Source organism: Saimiri boliviensis, chromosome 4 (genome assembly GCF_048565385.1).
Source record: "Saimiri boliviensis isolate mSaiBol1 chromosome 4, mSaiBol1.pri, whole genome shotgun sequence".
Classification (NCBI taxonomy): domain Eukaryota; kingdom Metazoa; phylum Chordata; class Mammalia; order Primates; family Cebidae; genus Saimiri; species Saimiri boliviensis.
In genome coordinates this window covers 10,549,514-10,571,171 of record NC_133452.1, presented here as the reverse complement: position 1 = coordinate 10,571,171, position 21,658 = coordinate 10,549,514, and the positions used below count along the sequence as shown (strand labels likewise).

The 21,658-nt window shown below is 42.0% G+C and overlaps 1 long non-coding RNA gene across 1 annotated transcript; it reads right to left on the bottom strand.

Moving 5' to 3' along the window:
• Window positions 1-2,153: 2,153 nt before the first annotated feature.
• On the bottom strand, window positions 2,154-20,626 carry LOC141584230 (uncharacterized). The gene is made up of 3 exons (XR_012517140.1): window positions 19,059-20,626; window positions 13,945-14,001; window positions 2,154-3,052 (listed from the first exon to the last, which is right to left on the bottom strand). It is a non-coding gene; the product is annotated as an uncharacterized LOC141584230 (long non-coding RNA).
• Window positions 20,627-21,658: the final 1,032 nt, after the last annotated feature.

Genomic DNA, 21,658 nt, shown 5'->3' with positions numbered 1-21,658 from the left:
TCGACTATCAGTACTATTTCCATTCTTATGATTACAGCAATCTTTTCAAGCTATCAGAGCTGTGAGCCTCTGATCCCAGTGGGGCTGAGAGTTACTTCCTTCCAGCAGAAAATCCCCGTGTCTATAGACAAAACAAGTAAATAAAGTGCTATATGTACTGGTTTCAAATGTATGTAAACACTTTGTAAATCATAAAATGTAAGGTTATGTAAGGCATTACTAAATTTAATCCATTTTTATCTTTACATTTTTTCTGAGTGATTCAACATAAAAAGTATAACTACTACAAAGCAGATACACTGAAAATGTCATATTTACTCTCTTTAACTCAGTTTAATTCCAATTCTGAGTTCCCATCCCTCTGGACAGGCAGGAAATTCAAATGGTTTTTCCCCGAGTTCCCGTCACCCAGAGGCAATGCCAGTGTTCCCTCATCAGTTCTCATTCAGTCTCCCCAGAGGTTTCATCAGATGCGGAAATCTTCAGTGAATCTGGGTAGCAGATGCCAGGGGTCCAGCCCCACTGGATGTGGCTGACAGCTTCTAAGGACATGCACCTGTTAAGGCCAGCACCAAAGAGCTCCGACCTCCTGCCAGTCTCCTGACTTCTCCTTACTCTAGGCCTTACATAAGAAGGAAATAAATCATATATAGGAACAAACTCAACATGTCTATCAACTACGTACTATCATCTTGAATCAGTAGGGGTCTAATAAGGAGACAAAAGAAACCACACAAGAGTTTTAACAGGGAAAGTTTAATGCAAAGAATTGTTAATTAAAAACAGAGGATTAACTACATCCCAGAGATAAATAGAACATAGGGACAAAGAGGGGGTTTAATAAATATTTCACTGAAAATTTGATTAAGTGTCATATATGAACTTGTGTAGTTATGGGAATAAGGAGAGCTCCAAAGAAACCCCAAAGAGAGTACTCAATGAAAAAACAAAGGTGAAAAGGAGAGGACCCACTTCTCCAAGGCTGGGATTCAGATCTCACTGGAATAGGTGTGCTTGCAGCTCACAGGTTGGTGGAGAAACTCTCTGGGTTTTCCTGAGCCAGAGCCAGTCCACCTGGGCTAGGCAGAGGGTGGCAGACAGAGTAACACGAGCTGGGACTGGCAGGCTAGAAGCCTCTCACTGGTTGCTAGTAGTCCAAGCTATGGGCAAGGAGCTGCAGCTGGGACTGGCAATCAGGAAACACCCTGCTAAAGTGAAGAAGGCTCAAGGCTGAGCAGCTGACCACTGAGGTGCCTTCTAGACTCACTGAGAATCTGCCTGTGGGATGCCCCTGAAGCTCAATGGAGGTGAGCACCACTGGATGTCCTCCACTCATGCCACTGGCTACCACAGTAGGATTTAAAAGAAACAGACAAAACTAGAACACTGGCACCTGGAAGTGATGATGCCCATTCTTCTTTCCTGCCCATCTAGCGCCCTCTGTTGACAGAGCTTAACAACATGCCAGCTGCAAAAGGGAGATACAAGGCCTAGCTCCATCATCATAGAGCGGGCAATGAAGGATGGGGTGAGAGCTGAGAGACCATAAATAGGTAACTGACACACCTATAAAGAGATCTAAAAATGTCTTGTGTTGCAAACAAGTCTTCATATTCAAGGCATTCATTATAGAATTTCCATCCTGTTGTCTATGTGTGAGCTCAGGGCCCCAGCTCAGGTGGACATCATCTCTATGAACCACCATCTCTTCCCAGAAAGGCCTACACCACAGACTCCTATTTTCTTTTCCAGAACCTAGTACTTGCCCCACCCTTCTCCCAGGGACCAGCCTGTTACATGGACCAGATGCCCAAGAATCCAACAAATATGCAACTTGAGGATTAAAAGGCAAAGATTACAAAAGCTCATATATGACACTTAATCAAATTTTCAGTGAAATATTTATTAAATCTCTTCTCTGGTACAGTTGCTCTATAAATATAACTTCCAAAAGTAACTTACATGCTGGAATAAAAGCTTCTCTGGCAAGAAACAAAATTGAATTATGTTAAACTGCTGCAGCCATCCACAAAGAACATACTTCATTATTACATGGTATGCATCCACATAACCAAATGTGTCATATTAGTTCTAATGGAAATAAAGTAAATTTTTGGCACTTCCTATAATTTGAATTAAAAATCTCCACTGAGTTACAAAATGCTTAGAAATTTTATTCAGAGATATAAATATTGCACATAAAGAGAAAAATTTGCAAATGATACAGTCCTATGCCACAAAGGGCAGAAATAGAGATTTCAAAGTTAGAATCAACAAAAGTTTTCAATGAAGTGACAAGTAAGAAAAACATTTAAACTACTCTCTCATATACCAGCAAAAAAAAAATTAAGATATAATGAAAAAAGATACTATTTTATGAAAGTATCAGTAACGGTAAATACTTAAAAAAAAAACCTCTATACCTTTTGCAAGAATAATGAGTGCCCAAAGGGCATTGGCAAGACGATAATGCTTGAGCCAGTGCCTGACACACAGCAGACTCCCCAAAACATTCACTGCAGTTGACTGAAACTGAAAACTTAAGACATTTTGGCAAACTGACTTTGATTTATCCAACCATATTTAAAGATAAGCAGAGCTAACATTTAGTAAATATGACATCTGCAAAGTTTTGTCCAAGAGGATCTGTGCTTGACAATGTTGTGAGGGGCTGGCTCCCTTTGATAAAGCAGAACTGCCTGCGGCGTGTGACTGAAATAGTACGTGTGCAATGTTGAGTGGAATGCCACCTCACCGCCCAAAAAGGCCAGCGCAATTGCTTGGGCGGAATCTGTGAGTTGGGATGCAGCGGAGGGCGTGCAGGAATCTTTATTAAGCTAGGAAGAACACCAGACTTGGGGGGCATTGTGGAAGCCGATGGAGAGCCCATCGAATCAGAAGCTGCGCGCCTGTGCCTGCAGCAGCGTAAGAGGCAGGGCTCCTCACCTGTCAGGACTGTAAAGTGCATCTAGACGCACTGACACGGTGTGCAGTGGGCAGGCTTGTCTAGAGTATGGGTCAAACTCCAAGCTCCTCCAAATTTCGCTCGTCTCTGGATGCAAACAAGATCACATTGATTATAAGAACTCCAAGCCACGCTGGGGCTGGCCTACGCTTCCCAACACAAGATCCACCCCGTTCCCCACCTCCGAATCCAAACAAACCCCCAACTTCGGCCCCCAGCCCTGCCCACCCGCACAGACTTCCCCCTCGCTCCCAGGCTTCCTATTTCCTGGGGTCCCTCGGGGTCTCTCATATGTGTCATAAAAAGCCCACCCCTCCCCTGCACGCTGGTTGATGCCCGGAAGCACCTCTCCCCTCCAGTGATGGAGACGCGGAATCCTGCTTCCCCTCCTGCGGAAGGTGAGCGTTCTCCCAGACTCAGCAAACATGCTAGCCTGGCATCTCCCATGGTCAGTTCGCCAACATGCCCAGGCTCCAGTGTGATCAAGGTTCAGATTCTATCCCAGGGGGCACCTCTTGGGTGGGGCCTCCACAAAGGGACTGAAAGGATTGGCTTCCTTCCCCACCGCACCCACAGCCATCAGCAGCTGCCCTCCTCTGCATTCTTTGATCAGTAAAAGAAGTTTCAGCTGAATTTTGTAGGAAGCGCCACACACACGCAGCTGTCGGACATATCTACCTCCCCACTACGCCCTTCTAGCTTGGAGGCCATCCTCAGCATCCTCCTACTTAAAATTCTGGCATCTCTGCCTCCCAGGATCCCCATCCGAATCCCACCATAAAGGCTTCTATGGGGCCCATCCTATTTGGTGATAGATTTGTAGGGACACATCTCCGCCATAAATTCCAACCAGGACCTTCCAACACCTACAGCATAATGTCCCACCAGCCACTACTAGACACTTTGTGAAAGAGCAGATAGGCAGGAAAGCAACCACCTCCCAAAGTCTTGCTCCTTCTCTAATGGCATTGCTAAGGTGGATCCTGTAAGAAAAATAATTTTATAATAATAACAAGCTGGAAAAGAGACTGAATATTTGCCCGGGCGCGGTGGCTCAAGCCTGTAATCCCAGCACTTTGGGAGGCCGAGGCGGGTGGATCACGAGGTCAAGAGATCGAGACCATCCTGGTCAACACGGTGAAACCCCGTCTCTACTAAAAATACTAAAAATTAGCTGGGCATGGCGGCGTGTGCCTGTAATCCCAGCTACTCGGGAGGCTGAGGCAGGAGAATTGCCTGAACCCAGGAGGCGGAGGTTGCGGTGAGCCAAGATCGCGCCATTGCACTCCAGCCTGGGTAACAAGAGCGAAACTCCATCTCAAAAAAAAAAAAAAAAAAAAAAAGAGAGACTGAATATTTAAAGGGAAACAATTTCTCAAGAATTGCTTATAAATAAATGTTCATTTGGCATTTCCAGAGACGTGCCCTCTATTTACAGCAGGAAGAATTAGGCAAAAGGGTCATCTGGATTTGATCCAAAGTGAGGACCTGAGTTACCTGGGCAGGTTTTTTGTTAGATTCAAGTTTTTTGGATAATTTTTTCATTTTGGGGGGATGAGTTAGCTAGATGGTTGGTTGGCTGATAATTTAAATCGTGGAGGCTCGTTTAGTTTTGACAGTGCAACCATGCTTATGGGTGCCAGCTTTACAAAACAAACAAAAACAGAAAACCTCAGTGACTCAGGATTCAGGGCTCAGAAGGGAACATACACCTATTTACCCACCCCTCAAACTTCTAGCACAGACATTAAGGGATTATTTTCCCTTGAAACACCCTAAAAACAAAAAAGAAAAGAAAAAAAGGGATGGTTGGAGGAAGAAAGGGAGACAAGGAGAGAAAGAGAAAAAAAGAGAAAAAGGAAAGTAAAAGAGAGAGTGAGAGTATTAGTTTGTGAGGATTTTTTTTAGATAGGAGTGGGGAGACTTCTTTTAAAAATCATTAAATATGTATATATTCCAGAAGCATGAACAGATGTTGAAATAGGATTAAGAATTTAGCAATTTGCTCTTTTAGAACTTCTGCCCTGTCTATACAAGGCTTCTGGGGGTCAGGGGCCAAAGAGAGAGAGAGAGAGAGAGAAAGAATTGGATCTAAATTCAGAATAGGCCGCTGGGTGGCACAGTCAGAACATTAAAATAAAAGTAGGATTTGTTCTAAACACAGAGAAAATGTTTAGAATAATAGACTTATACTCAGCAAAGAAATAAGAGCACAGCTGTTACATATTCATATTTGAAACACATTACTGCTTTGGGATTTACTTTTTACTGGGCTTTATAAATTGTGAAACCCGGGATTAATTGCCATTCTACTTGACAATGATTTTCTTCTTTTGTTAAAACCCAGGCAGCTTTTGCCCATAGAGGAGTTCTCAACAGAGCAGTCAGCTCCTGAAAGTTGATCATGGCCTCACCAGCTACAGTACGACACGGTGTGTTAAGCATTTAACTACAGTTTCTTTGTCCATAACCCTTCTATGAAGTTAAGTAAAGTGGAAAAATAATAGTACCTACCTCTTAAGGTTGTTGTGAGGACAAAATGGGTTAACAGCTGTGCAGCGCATGGCTCTGTGCCCGACACGTAACAGGCACCCAATAAACACTAGTTCTAACCTTACTCCTCCTGTCTGGCTACTCTATTTCAAATTTTCTTCAAGATCATTCACAGCATTTTCTAACATGTCCTACGAAAGTGGAAAATCTCAGCAATCAGAAGCTACAAAATCTTTTTACATTTTTTAAACTTTTTTTTTTTGAGACAGGGTCTTGCTTTGTCACCCAGGCTAGAACGCAGTGGCATGATCTCAACTCACCGCAGCCTCAACTTCCAGGGCTCCAGCCAACCTCTCACCTCACCCTCCCAAGTAGCTGGGACTACAGGCATGTGCCACCATGCCAGGCTTTTGTTTATTTTCAGTAAAAATGAGGTCTCGCTACTTTGCCCAGGCTGGTCTCAAACTCCTGACCCCCAATGATTCTCCTGCCTTGGCCTCCCAAAGTGCTAGGATTATAGGCATGAGCCACTGCATCTGGCCATCATCCTAAAATGCCACATATCCCATAATTGAAAAGTCTATCATAAAGGAGAGCTTTAAGCAACGTAGATACACAAGTATCTGTAAGCAATCATCCAGAAGAAAATATCAAGCAACTGTCAAATAAGCTATTTCTAAATTCTGCCATATCCCATTGGCCACATCAATCACCAGTTTGGGAAATTAATCATCTCACCACTGTGGCATAATGGGTGATGTACATTCCTGTTAAAATCACTCCAAATGACTTTCTCCAGTCATTTAGAAACAGGCACTAGGATCACTTGAGGCCTAATGGGACAGAAGTTCGAGACCAGCCAGGCCAACATGGTGAAACCCCATCTCAACTAAAAAAAGATGCAAAATTAACTAGGCATGATGGCACATTCCTGTAATCTCAGCTACAAGGGAGGCTGAGGCACAAGAATTGCTTCAACTAGGGAGGCAGATTTTGCAGTGAGTCGATATGGAGGCATTGCACTCCAGCCTGGGTGACAGAATCAGACTCTGTCTAAAAAAAGAAAAAAAAAAAAAAACGGACATTAATTGGCCACTTTAAAGGGATCAGATACATTAACACATTGGATGGTTTCCCGTGTTACCAGACTTTATGGGGCTGTCTGTTGACCCAAGGATTCTGACATCTCAGTGTGGCTTCAGTACTCGTCAGGGACTCACAAGCCTCCTGGAGAAAGACTTATCCTTAAGGAGAAGGGAATCAGTGTTAAAGCTTGGCCAAAGAAAATCTCCTTAGCCTTAAAGGAAGGTGCAGTTATGAATACAGCCCCTCTCTCTAACTGTCCTCCAAAGAGCTCTCAAGAACAGACTTTCCTGAGACCTAAAGAGAGCAGGACCTTGAATAAAAGATTTCTTTAAGAAAATCTGGGAAGATACTGAGACACAGCTGTCTTCAGATCACGTAAATTGGGCAGACCCACTGCCCCTCTGAAACAATGGCTCCAGACGTCCTTGGGTAATGAACAAGAGGAATCAGAGACCATCTGGCTGGCGGAATCTTAGGAGAAACATATTATGAGAGTCAAGAAATATTTGAGGGTTTCTTACATCGTTTGTGAACTCCGAAATTACTGTAACACCTTCCACCATCTTACAAGTATTTCATCGTCATCTCAGCAAACACTGTGACTGTGACTAGGGACCGAAAGGCAGGGAACAGATCCTCACAGATATCATGAACATATAATTTATCATCCAACCCAGGAAACTTCTGAAGCTGTAAAGGGACACTACCAAGAATGATAGCCGTACAGCAGGTATAAGCCAGGACTGATGAAGGGAAGCCGGTACACGTGATCGCCCCATAAATCTACAGGCTACAGAGGGAAAGCCTGAATCTCTAACTTCAGCCTTTTGTTCTCATCAGTTTGTTTTTTTCCTGTCTCAGCTCTTGCTCTTGTATGCACATGTTTAGTCAGATAAAATATGCAGGTTGGTCAGGTGTGGTGGCTCACGCCTGGAATCCCAGTACTTTGGGAGGCAGAGGTGGGTGGATCACAAGGTCTGGAGATTGAGACCAGCCTGGCCAACATGGTGAAACCCTGTCTTTACTAAAAATACAAAACTTAGCTGGGTGTGGTGGCTCATGCCTGTAATCTCAGCTACTTGGGAGGCTGAGGCAGGAGAATTGCTTAAACTAGGGAATCAGAGGTTGCAGTGAGCCAAGATCATGCCATTGCACTCTAGCCTGATGACAGAGCAAGACTCCATCTCAAAAAAAAAAAAAAGAAAGAAAGAAAGAAAAGAAAAGAAAAGAAAAGAAAAGAAAAGAAAAGAAAATATGTAGGCTTTCCTAGACATGTTAACCTGCCCAAGCTAGAAAATCCCTAAATAATAGTCCTATATACATACATTATTTTTATTTTTTGAGACAGGGTCTTGCTCTGTCACTTAGTTTGGAGTGCTGTGACACAATCTCGGCTCACTACAGCTTTGACCTCCCAGGCTCAAGCCATCCTCCTGGGGCAGAACCCCCAAGTAGCTGAGACTACAGGTGCACACCACCATGCCTAGCTAGTTGTAGAGACGGGGTTTTGCTATGTTGCCCAAGCTGGTCTCAAACTCAACTCCTGGACACAAGCAGTCTGCCTGCCTCAGCCTACTGAAGTGCAGAGATTGTAGGCATAAGTCAACATGCCCAGCCTCCAGAAAGTGGTGTTTAAATGCAAGGCACCATCTCAGATGTTAGGTGATATGTGACTTGGCTCTTGGAGTCTGCACTTAGTGAGGGAGGCAGATAATGACAAGGTAGCAAATACATTGTTGAAGAGGTGCCTGGTTAAGGTATTGCCTCTGGGCATGGAAGAGTCTACCTTATTTATTTTTACTTAATTTTTTCTTTTTTTTCTTTTTCTTTTTTCTTTCTTTCTTTTTTTTTTTTTTTTTTTTTTTTTTTTTTTTTTTTTGAGTTGCAGTCTCGCTCTATTTCTCAGGCTGGACTGCAGTGGTGTGATCTTGGCTCACTGCAACCTCTGCCTCCAAGACATTCTCCTGCTTCAGGCTCCCGAGTTGCTGGGATTACAGATACCCGCCAACATACCTAGTAAATTTTTGTATTTTTAGTAGAGATGGGTTTCGCCATGTTAATCAGGCTGGTCTCGAACTCCTGACCTAGGGTGATCCACCTGCCTCACCCTCCCAAAGTGCTAGGTTTACAGGTGTGAGCCACCAGGCCCAGTTGGAAGAGACCTACTTTAAAAAGGAAGGTCAGGAAAGACATTTCTGAGAAGGTGATATTTGAGAATGGGACATTTGACCTGACTGCAGGACAGCACTGACAAACCCTCCACAGGCCTGCATTTGTGTTGTTTCCAGCCCTACACCACTTTTTCCTGTTTCTTCCATTTGCTTCGACCTCATGTAGTAATGGTAGTAAAAGTGACCCCTCAGTGGTTTCCTTATGAGATCGAGTGAATACAGACAAAAACAAAAGAGGTTTCCATTGCAGCCTTAGGAAAACCATGGGGAATAGAATTATCACCATCAATCAGCACCGAGCAGCCATGAAGGTGGCTGGAATGAGATGCACTTGAGTGTGTTTTTAATCATCTACAAAATGATCATGATCATCTAGCAGTCCCTGGCTTCGAGATCAGTAAAGGAAATTTATACTCAGAGAAAGAGGGAGGGCAGACTGGCCTGGGCTGGACTTAAGTGATCACAGTATTCTCTCAACTTTGAGTTCATGTTTATGTCTCCGACCCCATAAGATTCCCAACATGATTCCTAGCCTTCATTGGCAGCAGGTCCCACTGATAGATCCATTCTCATGTAAGATATTCCTAATAGTCAGTACAATTCTTCCTGCAGGCATATTCCATTGCAGTTTCTTATCCCACTATTCATGGCTAATTAGAATAATCGATGTCTCTCTCTTCCAAACATTAGCCACAAGGGGTCAAGTCAGCATCAAGCTAGTTTTGGTGCTTATCATAAACTTTCCATATTCCTCTTTTCTTCCACACACCAGGTCAAGATTGCTATACTCCTCTCAACTTTTTCCAATATGTGAATTTTGGAAATGTAACAAAAAGAGACTGAATAGACTTTTCAACTGGGGCCCAGCAAGAGCCAAAGGAAATGGAATAATGAGGCACGTTCTGCTATTGAGCACGGGTCTGCGACTGTGTCCAAAGGAGGCTTTTGCTTTTTATAGGATGCAGATCATATCATTCACTCATGCTCCCTAAGATCATAAGATTTATCTGTAATATTTGCTCCATAAGATTTATCCGTAATGGCCTATTCTGCTCCCCACCTTCTCGCTCACTCTTTCCCCCTTTCTCTCTGTGAAACTTCTACTCAAAGCCAGGTTTTAAATGGCACGTTTATGAAGCTATTGTTCACAGATAATTTACCCAGTTGTTCTTTATTAATTCTCCTTTGATTGCTTTCAGATGTTGTCTCCTGTTTGTCCAGATAGGTAATGTGTTTTCAATCCTCATCTACACAGTAAAATATTGTTATTTGCCCTATTATTTGGATCATCAGTAGATTTTTTCCAAGTATATTTACTACTTGACATCTAGGCATGTCCAGTAATAGTAGTAAACTCTTACACAGGATTTACTTTCTTCCAGGCACTGTTTTGAGCACTTTGCATTTATTTGCTCATCAGAACACCCAACAACCTTGTGGAGTAGGTAGTGTTATAAGAATTTACAGATGAAAAAACTGAAACACAGAGAAGTCAAGTAAGTTGCCCAATGTAAATCCCATACAGGTCTATTGTATTTGTTCCCTGGCACTCAAGTTTAGTAAAATTCATAGCATTTTTGTCCCTGTTAATGTATCAAATTCCTATTTATCTCTTTTCTGAGACAGGAGAAATAGATCAGTTCAAAATAATCACTAACACAGTCAAAATGGAACCAGACGTCTTTTTCTGATTGACTGATCAAATTGGATTGGTTGTAGCGCTGCTCTTCCAGGGAATGGGTAGCTAGCTCCCTTGTAGGGAAATGACTCCCATTAGGTTTTCCTGGCCACTGGGCTGACTCATTCACATTTAGAACATTTTTTTCTGTCCAAATTCTACAGCTTGGCAAAGTGAGCCTTTCATAGCCTGCCTCTAGCTTTTTTTTTTTTTCCTTTACTTCTACAAAAATAATTTCAGCTTTTATTTTAGATTCAGGGGGTACATGAGCAGGTTTGTTACCTGGGCATATTGCATGATGCTGAGGTTTGGGGTACACTGTTAACCAAGTAGTGAGCATAGTACTCAATAGTTAGTTTCTCAGCTCTTGCCCTCCTCTCCATCTCCCCACTCTAGTAGTCCCCGTGTCTATTGCTGCCATCTTTATGTCCATGAGCATCCAAGGCTTAGGTCCTACCTATAAGTCAGAACATGCTCTATTTGGTTTTCTGTTCCTGCATTAATTCACTTAGGATAATGGCCTCCAGCTGTATCCATGTTGCTGCAAATAACATGATTTCATTCTTTTTATGGCTGCATGATATTCCATGGTGTATCTGTACCAAATTTTCTTTATCCAATCCACCATTAATGGGCACCTAAGTTGGTTCCCTGTCTTTGCTATGGTAAATAGTGCTGTGATGAGCACACTAGCACATGTGTCTTTTTAGTAAAACAATGTATTTTCTTTCACATATATACCCCATATTGGGATTGCTGGGTTGAATGATTGTTCTGTTTTAATTTCTTTGAGAAATATCCAAACAGCTTTCCACAGTGGCTGAACTACTTTACATTCCCACCAACGGCATGTGTTTCCTTTCTCCATAGCCTTGACAGCACCTACTGCTTTTTGACTTTTTGACAATCAGCTTCCTTCTTTCTAATCTCATCTCCTGCTCCTCCTACCTCCTCACCAACTTCCTGTGACCTCCTACTCCAAGTTCTCACATCTGTGCTCATGTCACTAGTGCAGAATGTCCTACCCTCTCTCATTTTTCTTTCTTTTTAAACAAATTTTTATTTTTCTCAAAGCTATACAACAATATAATTTAAAAGAAAAATTATTCTATAAAGTTTACAATAAAGAAAAACAGACTGGGCGTGGCGATTCACACCTGTAATCCCAATACTTTGGAAGGCCAAGGCAGGCAGATCACCTGAGGTCAGGATTTCGGGGTCAGCCTGGCAAACCCCATCTCTACTAAAAAATACAAAAATTAGCCAGACATGGTGGCGCATACCTGTAATCCCAGCTACTCAGGAGGCAGAGGTTGCAGTAAGTGGAGATTGCTCCACTGCACTCCAGCCTGGGAGGCAGAATGAGACTCTGCCTCAAAAACAACAACAAAAAAAAACCAGCAGGCCGGGCACGGTGGCTCACGCCTATAATCCCAGCATTTCTGGAGGCTGATTGCTTGAGGTCAGGAGTTCAAAACCAGCCTGGCCAACATAGTGAAACCCTATCTCTACTGAAAAAAAAAAAAAATACAAAAATTAGCTGGGCATAGTGGTGGGCGCCTGCAATCCCAGCTACTCAGGAGGCTGAGACACAGGAATTGCTTGAACCCAGGAGGCAGAGGTTGCAGTGAGCTGAGATCACACCAGTATACTCCAGCCTGGCAACAGAGTAAGACTCAATCAAAATAAATAAATAAATGAAAAAGAAAAACAGTAGTCCCCTGCCCCATTTTCCCATCCCCCAAGTCTTAGCCACTCAACTCTTAACTGTGTCTTCTCCATATTTCTAAACAGTATGTTTGTTAAATGAATTAGGATTATGTTCATTTCCAAGTAACAGAAACCCTTCTACAGTGACATAAACAAGTAAAGAGTATATTTGTCACACACAAAAAGAACCCCAGGCATGAATCTCAACAGGGCCTTCAGAAGTCAAGCTCCTTTCACCTTTCTGTGATGCCATTCTTGGCTTGTGACATTCATTCGCATGGTCACAAGATGACTGCTGTATCTCCAGGTATTGTGTCCACATCCCAGGAAAAACAGGATGGGGAAGGACAAGGGCATCTTTCCTAGAAAAGCTCTGTCTTCTTGTTTGAAAGGAACACCTGCTGCAAAAACTTCTGCCTGTGCCTGCCTTAGTCTTTTCAAGATTACAAGTAGGGACTTGCAGGGGAGCTGGGGAGGAGGAGTTTTCTGCTCTTTTGTATAGTGTCTCTATTTCCTCTAAACTCTTTTTTTCTATTTGTTCACGTCTTTGCCATTTGTTTCTTACTGACCTGTCTTTAATGTTCAAAACTTTCCCCAAAGTCTTGTAATAATTTGCCTCCTCATTGATGTTTAAGAGTAAATCTCAAAGTGGTTGGAATTCTTCGTGCTTGGACAGAACGTGGGGACAGGGATTTTCACTGCAGGGAGAATGAGTGACATACACTGTTGTCAGTATCTGTAGGTATTTCACTTGGGCTGCTCAGTTTTCCCAGAGAGAACTCTTCCGGTATCCCGCTGGTGAGCTAGGAGCCTGGTTGCCATTGTCCTAAGCAATGAGTGGGGAAGACTCTAGGGGATCTCACCATCAGCGGATCTCTCACCTTAACTGTTCCTGGCGTCCCTGAGTTCAGGGTTCTTGTGGTCCAGGGTCTTCACGGAGAAGCACACAGTCTTCTGCCCGTAGAAGGAAGGGGTAACGACCTGACCACGCTGGACGAAGGGACCCACTTACTTCTCCTGCAGACTTTCAACCAGTCCCCCCCCAGCGTCAGCCCCCCCTGTGTCTTCGGAGGATCTGGGCCTCTGGGTCCTGAGCCTCTCCAGGCCCTGCTGCACAGGCAGCTTCAGCCTGGGCTTCCCTCCCCTCCTGCTGCTCTGCTCTGCTAGGTCACTGCCCACTCATCCAGAGGTTTTCTGGCTTCCAGAATATCTCAGTGTCCTCTCTATTCCTGCTTTATCATTTGCAATTTAAAAGTTTTCAAAATCACGATGTGGTTGTTTGAATGGGAATTCCAGAGAAAGGAGAGGTACATCCACTAAGTTTATCCAGAAGTCACTTTTTCCATATGAATGCAGCCACCCCTCAAGGACAAGCGCAAATGCGCGCTCCTCTGTGAGGCTGTCACCAACTTTCCTTCCATCCTTCTCCACCCTAAAATTAGTCCCTTCCTATCTTACATTTTCACAGCACTGTCGTCCTCCCTCTGATCACGTCACATCAGGATTGGGGATGCTAGGCCCCCAGCGAGAGAACAACCCCGTCGAACACATTTTAACAGTCATCTCTGTATCCCTACCTCCTGCCTGCGTGCTTGACCCAAGTAACTTCTAACTTTTTGTTTTTTATAAATTAATAAAGGCTGATATAAAAACTAATAGGCTGAGAGGCAAGACCTTCAGGATTTCAATCCCCGCTACCGTGCTGAGTTACCACTTCGTATGCATTCTCCTGGTTCAAAGCCAGTGCTCAGTAAATGACGTTACTCTATCATCAGTCTCTCTAAATGCTGCAAAATGTTCATATCTCACAGTGAGTATAATAAGACAGACAACACACTTACCAGGAAGGGGAACTCCAAGATTAGGAAGATACATCAGATAGCTTTGAGCCAATGTCTCTAGAACAGAATAAGAAAAATTCTGGCATCAGCACTGGCTTGAGCACTAAGATGGCCAGTTATTTTTGTTTTTCAACAACTTTCTGTGTTATAAATTAAAAGTAATGTTCACTTTTAGTCAGTAGTGTTTTTTTAGCCTAAATTACAGTCTTTCAATTAAAAGTATTAGCATGTCTTCCTTAAAAGTCTTACTAGCTAGTGACTTCAGTTATAAGAAATTTTATATTATTTCTATGACACACTTGTCTTGTGGTTGGCCTCATTTTACAAAAGAAATACAAAAGGCAAAAGCAGTGCTTCAGTGGTGAGGATGTACAGAAACAGACATGCCAGGCCTCTCGATGCAAATTATTTCCTCTAGGTGGCACTGGGGTACAATTGTATCCTAGGATCTACAGCTCATATTTTTAGTAGTGGTGTTCATAAGCACTTGCTATTAAACTGAACAATCACACTTCATTTACAAGTGATAAGGACCAGAACTGATATCATCTGATTAATATTACTCCTAAAAAGCATTTCAGGAACAGGATATGAAGTGACTTGAGACTCACTGGTTCCAGTTTTACATGCCATAATACTCTCAATTCACTTCCACTATAATTGAGCTCACGTATTCAAATAAAGAAGATAGAATCGCTGGATGTGGTGGCTAATGCCTGTAATCCTAGCATTTTGGGAGGATGAGGTGAGCTGATCACCTGAAGTCAGGAGTTTGGGACCAGCCTGGCCAACATGGTGAAACTCTGTCTCTGCTAAAATTACAAAAATGAACTGGGCATGGTGGTGTGTTCCTGTAATCCCAGCTACGCGGGAGGCTGGGGCAGAAGAATCACTTGGACCCAGGAGGTGGAGGTTGCAGTGAGCTGTCAAAAAAAAAGACACAGAAAGCACCCTTTCACTGAAATTTCACTGGATATTACAATGCCACATGACGCCCGATAGCCAAGCCCAAACTCTCTAAGGATATGTTGAGACTTCAGTGGAGATATCTCATCTACATTCTTCCTTCTTCAAATGCATGGAAATTTGGTAAAATTAGTTATTCAGCAGTATATACCCAAGCTCAAAAGCAAGAAAAAGAAAGTGCTAGGAGAAAAAGAGAAAGTGCTAAGAGAAAGAGAGAAGGAACCTTGCCTAGTGGGCAGGTAGGAGGAAATCTCCAGCTGGTCTGTAAGGAAGGAAGCAGAGGCACATGGAGAAACGCCCTGGGGCAAGCCACCCAGAGGCAAAGACTGAGGATGAAAGAGCCAAGGAGGGCAAGCTCCTGCAGGGGGCCCGGCCCACGGTGGGGAATTACTGTTATTACTTCAGCACGAAGAAAATTTAGCCCAGAAAGGAAAAGAGTGCATGAAGCAATGAGCTTAAAACAAACAACAGGAAACTTGGAAACTCTAAATAAACAGCTATCTCAAAAGTAAAAATAACAACTCTTTTTAAAGAGATTACAAACAAACGTTGAGCTAAAATAATAGATAACAATAACATGGAAGATAATAAGTGGATTCAAAGGGAAGTTACAGCATTCTAAGCTCGATGTTCATGAGTAGGATAAAGATATTTATTAACCTTAGACTTTGTTAGAAAAATTAAAATTATACATATATATTTGTGTGTGTATGAATAGAAATAGAACTTCTATTAATAATCTCCAAACCCACAGAACAAAAGAAACATTTTTATAAAAAGAAGGAAAAGAGAAAGAGAAAAAAGTAAAAGAAAAAGCTGTTTTAGTTCAATAGAATGCAGTAAAGAAAAAATAAGAACTTGATTGGCATGGTGGCTCATGAATCTCAGTACTTTGGGCGGCTAAGACAGGAGGATTGCTTGAACCCAGGAGTTCAAGACCAGCCTGGGCAACATGGAGAAACTCTGTCTCTATAAAAGATTTTTTTTAAAAATTAGCTGGGTGTGGTGGTGCTTACCTGTGGTCCCAGCTACTCAGGAAGCTGAGGCTGGAGGATCACTTGAGCCCAGAAGGTTTAGGCTGCAGCGACCATGTTTGCGCCACTACCTTTCATTATGGGTAACAAAACAAAATGCAATCTCAAAAAAAAAAAAAGAAAGAATAAGAATCAAAGAAAAACATAGTCAACACAAAATAAAATGATAGAAAGAAGTCCAGATGCATAGTAATTATAATAAATGTAAATATATTTTGACTTACTAGTTAAAAGACAGAAACTCCTAGAGGTTTTTTATAGAATATCTAGGCTTTTTATTCAAAAATTGGCATAAAATTTTGAAAATAAGGCCAATTTCGGCTGGGCGCGGTGGCTCAAGCCTGTAATCCCAGCACTTTGGGAGGCCGAGGCGGGTGGATCACGAGGTCAAGAGATCGAGACCATCCTGGTCAACATGGTGAAACCCCGTCTCTACTAAAAATACAAAAAAAAATTAGCTGGGCATGGTGGTGCGTGCCTGTAATCCCAGCTACTCAGGAGGCTGAGGCAGGAGAATTGCCTGAACCCAGGAGGCGGAGGTTGTGGTGAGCCGAGATCGCGCCATTGCACTCCAGCCTGGGTAACAAAAGCGAAACTCCGCCTCAAAAAAAAAAAAAGAAAAGAAAAGAAAAGAAGGCCAATTTAATCCTATTAATTTAGTTAAACAGAATTAAGGCCAGCAATACTAATAAAGAGAAAGAGGGAGTAATAATCAAAGGAAAAGATAACTAATAAGATATAGAAATCATAAATTTGCTTCACCTAACAAAATACCCTTGAAATACATATGCCAAAAATTACCAGAATGCAAAAGTAGAAATTGACAAATTCATAATCATAGTGGTTTTTTTAACACATCTCCATCAGAAACTGTTCCATTAAGCATAAGAGCACAAATGATTCAAACAATATAATCAATAGCCTGATGTACATCCCAAAAAATACAATATGCAATCTTCTGTGAAACCTATTCTCAACACAGCCCAAAAAATTATATCACATAAATCAGATTATTGCTTGCAATAAAAATACAAACAATAGTAGCTTTGTAATTGAAAACATAAAAATACCTTTAGAAATTAAAAGGCAGATTTCTGAAATAATTTGAAGGTTAAGGAAAAGCTTACATGAAAGATACAAAATATTTAGTACTAACAACAAAAACATAATATTTCAACATTTATTGGATGCCACTAAACCAGGAAGCATATTTTAGAAAAAAGCTAGAGAAGTCACAAACTGAAAAAAAAAATTGAAAATCACATATATGATCAAATATTTACATCTAGAAAATATAAAGGACACAACACTCAAAAATAAGAAAACAATCCAATAAAAACACTTAGACAAAGTTTTGAACAGACACCTTACCAAAGAAGATACACAGATAGCAAAGTATCATGTGAAGATGTTCAACACGAGAGTCTGGGCAAATGGCAAAACCTCATCTCTACAAAAAAATACAAAAAGTAGTTGGGCATGGTGACACATGCTGTTGTCCCAGCTACTCAGGAGTCTGAGGTAGGAGGATTGTTTGAGCCTCAGAGATCAAGGCTGCAGTGAGCAGAGATTGTGCCACTGCACTCTGGCCTTGGGGACAGAGTGAGACCCCATCTCAAAAAAAAAAAAAAAAAAAAGAAAAACCTATAATGAGCTGTCACTACACACTAAAAAGAATTGATCCCTGGGGTACAGTGGCTCACGCCTGTAATCTCAGCACTTTGGGAGGCCGATGTAGGTGGATCAAGATGTCAGGAGTTCGAGACCAGCCTGGCCAATATGGTGAAACCCTGGCTCTACCAAAAAATACAAAAATTAGCCAGGCATGGTGGCACATGCCTGTAGTCCCAGCTACTCGGGAGGCTGAGGCAGGGGAATTGCGGGAACCCGGGAGGCGGAGGTTGCAGTGAGCTGAGATCCAGCCACTGCACTCCAGCCTGGGCAACAAAGCAAGGATCTGACTCAAAAAAAAAAAAAAAAAAAAAAAAAAAAAAAAAAAAATTGATCATTCCAAGTGTTGGTGATATGTGGACAAGTGTTGGCAGAAAGTTTCTTTGGGAGTCATTCCATAACTATTTATTTATCCAAGAGAAATTAAAATATATGTCCAAACAAAACTTGTACATAAATGTTCATATCACCTTCTTTATAAAAACTAAAAATGTAATTATTATAAAGAGAGAATAGAAATGAGAAATTTCTATTGTAGAATGAGAAAAAAATATTTTCAGCCCACAAAAGTTTGTCGTTAGGCCGAGCACAGTGGCTCATGCTTATAATCCCCACACTTGGGAGGCCACGGCAGGCAGAACACTTGAGACCAGGAGTTCAAGACCAGCCAGACCAACATGGTAAAATCTCATTTCTATTAAAAATACAAAAATTAGCCAGATGTGGTGGTGCATGCCTGTAATCCCAGCTACTCAGGAGGCTGAGGCACAAGAATTGCTTGAATCCAGGAGGTAAGATCATGCCACTGCACTGAAGCCTGGGCCACAGAGCAAGATTCTGTCTCAAAAAAAAAAAAAAAAAAAAAAGTTTGCAGTTGAGAGAGACAGATGCACAAGAGAGAAACAAATCAATTTACTAATGTGTGCAGTGCCTCAGTGGAAAGTGACTCAGGCAGTAGTTTAGGAATTTGGCTTATATCAAATATCTAATAACAACAACAACAACAAAGACAATAAATTTTAGAGAAATGACAAGACAAAATAAAACAGCCTCAGGCTTCCAAAGATAGGAAACTGTGGAAAAGTAAATATAGTAAATACAGGAGAAGACAGTCATGGAGTAAAGTCTGTTCACAGGTTTCTCTAGTGCCATCTCTAAGCTAATAAGAGTTTCTCTAATAAAGTACATCCTGTCTTTTATCATTATTATTATTATTGTACTTTAGGTTCTGGAGTACATGCACAAATCATGCAAGATTGTTGCATAGGTACACTCATGGCAAGGTGGTTTGTTGCTACCATCCCCCCATCACCTATACCTTTCTCCCCATGTTATCCCTCCCCAACCTCCCTCCCACTATCCCTCCCATAGTTCCCCCCAATGGACCCCAGTGTGTGATGCTCCCCTCCCTGTGTCCAAGTGTTCTCATTGTTCAACACCCACCTGTGAGTGAGAACATGCGGTGTTTGATTTTCTGGTCTTGTGTCAGCTTGCCGAGAATGATAGTTTCCAGGTTCACCCATGTCCCTACAAAGGACACAAACTCATCGTTTTTTCTGTCTGCATAATATTCCATGGTGTATATGTGCCACATTTTCCTTGCCCAGTCTATCATTGATGGGCATTTGGGTTGGTTCCAGGTCTTTGCTATTGTAAACAGTGCTGCAATGAACATTCATGTGCATGTGTCCTTATAGTAGAACGATTTATAATCCTTTGGATATATACCCAGTAATGGGATTGCCGAATCAAATGGAATTTCTATTTCTGGATCCTTGAGGAATCACCACGCTGTCTTCCACAATGGTTGAACTAATTTACACTCCCACCAACAATGTAAAAGTGTTCCTATTCCTCCACATCCTCTCCAGCATCTGTTGTCTCCAGATTTTTTAATGATCACCATTCTAACTGGCATGAGATGTGGTATCTCAATGTGGTTTTGATTTGCATTTCTCTAATGACCAGTGATGATGAGCATTTTTTCATATGTTTGTTGGCTTCATAGATGTTTCCTTTTGAAAAGTGTCTGTTCATATCCTTTGCCCACTTTTGGATGGGTTTGTTTTTTTCTTGTAAATCTGTTTCAGTTCTTTGTAGATTCTGGATATTAGCCCTTTGTCAGATGTCAAAAAAGAAGTGCCTACTGTATGATTCCACTGACATGAGTTCTACAAAGTACAACCTGCACAGTGATGGAAAATGCTGGGGCTCAGAGAATGATATCCAAAGTAAGGCACATTGACATGCTGAGTGCTTTGAACTAAAGAAGCAGCCTCAGAATCAAGATCTCTCTGACCTTTCTCTACCCCGCTGTCTCTCCATCCTCTCTCTCAAAGCATGGGAAGCAGCTTTCTCTGAAGTTTTATTTATCTGGCTAAGGGAAGTTCCTTCAGAAAGAATGCCACTGTCATGAACCCCTTTCCTGAAATCTACATTAACCAGAGAAGTTGAACTTGTATTGCAGGAGAGGAAGCGAAAATTCCATCCAGGTCACCAGGCCCAGAGAGACTCTCACCTATTCTTCTGAAGGCGGCTACCTGAGAGATTGCCTGCATTACAAGACAGCCTTTGTTCGCGGTGCAATTTCTCCCCCAACTCTCCCACAGCTTGTCACCATCACGCTTCAGGAGGCTCCAAGCCCCATTTCCTTCGCCCATTTCTTTCTGTAGCTCAGAATGCTATTTAAGCTTCAACCATCTGGCCCATTTTTGAGTCTAGTATTTTGTGTGATTCCTGTGCGCATGTGCACATAACAAACTTTTATGTCTTTTCTCCTGTTTGTCTACTGTCAGTTGATTCCAGAGACTTAAATTATTGATCCATTAGAAGATGGAAAGAAAGGTCCCTCAACCCCTATAAAAGGAAATCGTCAGTTGCCAGGGATCTGGAGTTGGAGAGGCCAAAGAAAAGGATTGCCAAGGGCACCAGGAGACTTTCAGCGGTGATGACACAGCTGTGCCTGTAGGACTGGCTTCATGGGTGTAAAAGTCAAAACTTACAAAACTATAAATATGTGCAACATATTGTCCAATTAACAATTATACAATATGCGCAATGTATAATTCACAAATTATACCTCGATGAAACTCATTTGAAAAAAGTTTGGTGTCTGTGCAAGTCTTGATTTAAAAAAAGATCAGTGAATCAGAACAGTGAGCCCATAATTTGACCTGTATGTATATGAATATAAGTATATAAAGAATAAATATTAATATAATATGTAATGAATATGTTATATATAAGTATACATATATGTATATTTGGAAGCTTGATATAGGATAAAGATGGTATTACCAACCAGTGGAGAACTGATGATCATTCAATTAGTGGTTTTGGGCAGCTGACTTTTCTTATTGAAAAGTTAAAGTAGCCGGGCGTGGTGGCTCAAGCCTGTAATCCCAGCACTTTGGGAGGTTGAGGCGAGTGGATCACAAGGTCAAGAGATCGAGGCCATCCTGGTCAACATGGTGAAATCCCGTCTCTACTAAAAATACAAAAAAATTAGCTGGGCATGGTGGCACGTGCCTGTAATCCGAGCTACTCAGGAGGCTGAGGTAGGAGAATTGCCTGAACCCAGGAGGCGGAGGTTGCGGTGAGCCGAGATCGCACCATTGCACTCCAGCCTGGCTAACAAGAGCGAAACTCCGTCTCAAAAAAAAAAAAAAAAGAAAAAGAAAAAGAAAAGTTAAAGTAGATACACACTTCTGAAATAAATACCAGGTTGATCAAAGACTCAAATGTGGAAAGAAGAAAAGAGGTTAAAATTACAGGTAAAGACAAGGAGCAATGACTCATGCCTGTCATCCCAGCATTTGGGGAGGCCAAGGCAGGAGTATCACTTGAGGCCATGAGTTCAACACCAGCCTGGGGAACAGCAAGATTTGTCTCTACAAAAAACAAACCAACAAAATTAGCTGGGTGTGGTGGTGCATGCCTATAGTCCCAAGCTACTCAGGAGGCTGAGCAGGCAGGATCCCTTGATCCCAGGAGTTAAAGGTTGCAGTGAACTATGATCACACCACTGCACTCCAGCCTGGGCA